Below are 4,853 nucleotides of genomic sequence, written 5' to 3' on the forward strand. Positions count from 1 at the left end.
TTCAGTACGCTCCGGCCATGTTGTTTAACAACACATCCTTTCGTGGGATTGGTGTTTGGGCCGGCACCGTCGCGTTGCTCAGCTCCTGCCTTCGCTTTCGCGGCGAAGAAGGCATCAATGACCTCGCACTGTTCGCGCGGGAGAGGCCACTGCCTCGTGACACAATACTTTGTGCCAGGCACGATATCGATCTCATGCCGTACTCCTCGATCCGGTGGGAGTTGGGTCGGTGGGTGTTTGTTCACCACGTCCGCATACTCCGTCACCAAAGGATACACCGGATCCTTGGGGTTCTTAAGGATCTTAGAGCCCAAGCACGTCTGACGCTGCTTGTTTAGGTCTTCCAGGACGTTCTCGTCCAAGACAGAGGAGGCGTTCAGCTCCTCCCGAGTGGTCTCAGGTCTCATGAGCACCATCTCAGCAATCCCTCCAGCCGTGGGGTTGGCCAGGAAAGTCTCAGCCGTCATTTCCTCGAGGTTCAGTATCTCTGCAACCTCTGGCAACGATTCCAAGTGGACACCAGATGCCTTGACGGGTAAACCGGTCTCGCCATCAAAGATGTGATGAGCATTCTTCCATCGGCCTTGTCGGAGGAGCCCGGGCCCTGGACTCCGAGTCGCTTGAAGCGACGTCGATCGGAACGAAGTTCGGATCCGACTTGAGGCGGCGGCGGCGTCGTTGACGACGGCGACCGTGACGTCGAGCTTTGCTGTCCACGTCTAGGGATGTCGGCGCTACGACATCCGAGGCACTCGTGGCCTCGTGTGGTACCGTGGTACCCACACAGGAAGCGTGTTCGACGCCTTCCTCTTCAGTTAAGGTCTGGGCGACCGCGTGTGGCACTGTGTTACCCACACAGGAAGCGTGTTCGACGCCTTCCTCTTCAGTTAAGGTCTGGGCGACCGTGAGTGGAACACTGTTACCCACTCTGAACACGCTGTTCTCAGTGTTCGTGACAGCTGCAGCTGTCTGCGGAGCTAAGTTATCCGCCTGTGGACCAAAATTACCCACTTGGCCAGCGCCTCTTCTGGGCGCTGCCACCATCAAAACGTCCTCGCAGTCGCCATTTACGTCGACGACTCCCAAGCATTGGCCGGATGCTTTAGTTCCCTGGCAGCCCTTGCGGGCGCCCCGGGTCCTGACAGAGGTGGGAACATGACTCACCAATGCTCTGTCGGACTGCGCAGGGCGCCTGGCACCGATTGCTTTGCCTCGCCAGTCGATCCAGGGCTCGTGCTTCTCCAGCCAGGGCATGCCCAGGATCATATCATATGGATCCATATCGAGAACAGTGAACTGCTCGAGGCTGTCAAAGTCTTCAAACTTGACGGACAGATTCACTTGACGTTGGGGACAGTGACGACCTTCCCGTCGGCCAGTCGCACTGACACCGTCCCGTTGCCCTTGCTTTCTCTCAAAGAATCGGACAACTTGTTGCTATTACGAGCAATCGTCTGGCGGCGTGCGAAATGCTTCGACGCCCCAAAATCGATCAAGATTATTAAGGGATGATCGTATCCCCGTACACATCCGTGTACTACGAGCAACCCGCCGCTGCTCTTCGCCGATTCGAGAGTGCGAAGACTCTCAGGGGCTAAGTCTCGTGGTACGCGCCACCCGCGCACCCATCTCGAAGACTTAGTTCTTCCCCAGTAGGGCGCCCAACCCCTACTGGTTCCCAGCGTTCCCCTGTCCTCGGGATCCTGGCTTCTGCCAGCGACCTGTGAGGACGGGCTTCGCGGGATAGTCGCGCTTGCAGTAGCCCATCTTCCCGCAGCCGAAGCAGCGGATGTCACGCTGTTCGGCGGACCTGAGTTCCATGGGAACTGGTCCGTTGGAGCTTGTTCGACCGGGAGTCGACAAGGAACTCCCAGGCCATGCTGAGGCCGGCGTACGCGCCTGGTGATGGCTGTACTCTTCTTGAAGAGCCACTTGAACCGCCTCTTCAAGGGTGCTTGACTGCACCCGGAACAGCTGAGTGCGTGCGGGGCCCACTCGAAGGCCGTCTATGAACACAGTCATCTTGATGTGTTCGATGAGTGGGATTCCCACTAGGGACGCCGTGAGCTCCCGTATCTCTTGCACATACTCATGCAGTTTACGCCTCCCTTGTTTACACGAGAGGAAGCGCGAACGCTGGCGGTACTTGTAGTTCGCCGGGAGGAATGCGGCTCGGAGCTGTTCACACAGCTGAGCCCAGGATGTGAAACATCCAGGGGATGTTGCTTCCCGTGTGTACACCCAACTCTTAGCACGGCCGCTAAGGTTGGAGAGTGCAAAAGCAACACGCAGCTGCTCGGTCGAGATCAGAGCCGCGTCCATCGCAAGCTCTACTTCTCGGACCCAGAAGTGAAGGCTCTCGCCTTCCTTCCCTTCATACGGCTTAACCTTCAGCCGTATTGGCTTTCGGGGGAAGGGGGAATTGTTTTCCCGCCCACCGCGAGACCGTGCGGTTTCTCCCGCCACACGCGCAAGGGAGGCCCTGTCTCGTACGCGTCGACGGCATTGACGCGCTCGAGCTGCTCGGCCGGTGTTGACACCACCAGGCTCTGCAGGGCCTCCATCCCGAAGATGCCTGCCATCTTCCGAACCGACTCGAACTGAGAGTCGTTCATATGGGAGAAGTCGTTCCTATCCATGGCAACGAACTTCGGCGAGGTTCAGGTAGTCTACCCGCGGTGGCGTGGATTGACTACTAGTGCTACCAAGTGTGACGGGGTCACACAGCACCTTGCGCTAGAGAAAGTTATCTTCCGAGAGTATACAAACTCTCAGTGAGCGCAGTTCACAGGTCCCCTCTTTATTCTAAAGAGAGCGAAGTGACCTAAATAAGGTAGATTGTAAACTGAGTATATGTATAGGTAGGTTAAGTTTGGGTTTAATACAAACTATAAGTTACCTATAGAAATGCAATGTCGTTTGACCAATGGTTGGCTTTGAACGACCTTGGTACCTTGTACCAAATATCCCGGAGTATGACGTGTCATACACCTGAAGTGTGAAGTGTCACACTTCATGTAACCAGGGTACACTTAGGGCTACGTACCCCGTTACATCCTCCCCCACTTAGGTTCGGTTTACCGACCAATCAGAATGAAGAGGTGTTCGTCACAAACTTTTATTCTCAAAGTCGAAAACCATCGACTTGGCCGCGCGAGCCAAATCCACAGTTAGAGCCTCGAGCAGCCGTCTGTGCGCTCTTCTTCTAGGTCTCCACTTCGACCGTTTATCATGCCTCGTGGCACTGCAAAGAGCGGTGCGAAGACACGCTCCAAGGCTGCTACCGGTAAGGCACAAGCCAAGAGCACTAAGCCTCACGGCAAAGGCTCGGCACTAAAGGAGGCTACTCAGGTGGCCTCCGAGGCGATCGGTTCCTCGGGTGACGCGGCTGTGGGCAAGCGAGCAAGCAAGCGGCGCAGTCCGTCGCCCTCGTCCTCAGACAATCGTCCGAACCCTCGGTTCGTGGAACGTGAGCTCAACTCTGGCAGTGGGGACGAAGCCGAGTCCAAGATCACGCACGATGCTCCTGCGGGCGCTATGGGAGGGCACAGCCCAGTGCCCAGTGAGCACAAGGATGACAGCGTGCAGTCGCTCGCTAGTGATCAAGGTGATCACAGTTCCAGGACGTCTGTGCGCTCTGAGAGTCCGGCCGTCAAGGCTAAGGGCGCTCCCAAAGCCGGTGGCGATGAGGAAGAGAATCCTCGCAAACGTCTCTCGCTTGCCGAGGGTCTTGCGCGTGCTAAGACCTCTAAAGCCGAAGGCGCCAAGCCCTCAAGGAAGCGTACATCCTCTCAGTCTCCACTCCGCGAGGAGAAGGAGACTCAACGCTCCTATCAGAGTATCTTCGACGCCTCGGATGAAGAGAAGGAGAAAGAGGAAGAAGAGGAGGAGGGTGCTATTGCTGAGCCCCGGGAGGTCTCGAATGACCTCGACCAGCAGCAGGAGGAATTTCAAGCTGCCCAGCGTGTGCGTGGGGGTTTGGTGGTGGCACCCGTCAGCCAGAGAGCTGCCATCAACTCAAGAGTATTGGCCTCCCGAGGATAGCTCTGGGGCTGACCTCTTCTTAGAGATTCTCGTCGCTCCTCGTTGCCTTGTGGGCGGCCACACTTCTAGGGGCATCTATGAACGAGCCCTTGTTCAGGAAGAACAGTTGTTCGTTGACAACATGGAGGCTGCTCGGTGTGTGCTTTTCGCGCCACACCGCATCCCTCTCAAGGACTTCACGACTTGTCGTAAGAAGCCCGAGACCCGGGGTGGTCGATATCCTCTTTGGGGATTCCCCTGGGTTATGCCCGAGAACTGTCCCACGTGGAGTTCTTGTGAGGATATGTTCTGGGCATGGGTGGAGTCTCTTAAGTACTCACCCACGGAGTTACGGGAACTCCATGAAGATCAGCTGCTGTCCCGCATCCTGGACCAGCGTGATCTTCGTGTGAGGTTTGCCCACTTGATCAGCAAGCACATGCTGCCAAGGGACATCCTGAAGCGCGCGGCTTCTAGCGCTCACGATGAGCGCGGGTACGGAATATATTCATCGTCCGTACCCCGTTCGGGCAAGAAGCCCCGGACTACTTATGAAGCTGCCGCCGCTTCTGTTCCCAGATTACGACAGCCTTCGGGCAGTCAATCAGGAGCCGTTCAATCGGCTCCCACGAGTTCTCGGAGTGGGCATAACCCCTTCACTTCACGAGGAGCTGTCGCTTACCGCGACGCCGTTGCTCCTGGAGGATCCGCTCCACGTGAAAGTGGGCTTCTCCATTCCGGTCAAGCAGGGGCGGAGGTGCCCTCGTACGCGTACGAGTACTCGGCGCCTCCCGAAAGCCACTCTCGTCCGAGTGCTCCGACTGCGGGTC

Source organism: Phytophthora infestans, genomic scaffold (assembly GCF_000142945.1).
Source record: "Phytophthora infestans T30-4 supercont1.95 genomic scaffold, whole genome shotgun sequence".
NCBI lineage: Eukaryota > Oomycota > Peronosporomycetes > Peronosporales > Peronosporaceae > Phytophthora > Phytophthora infestans.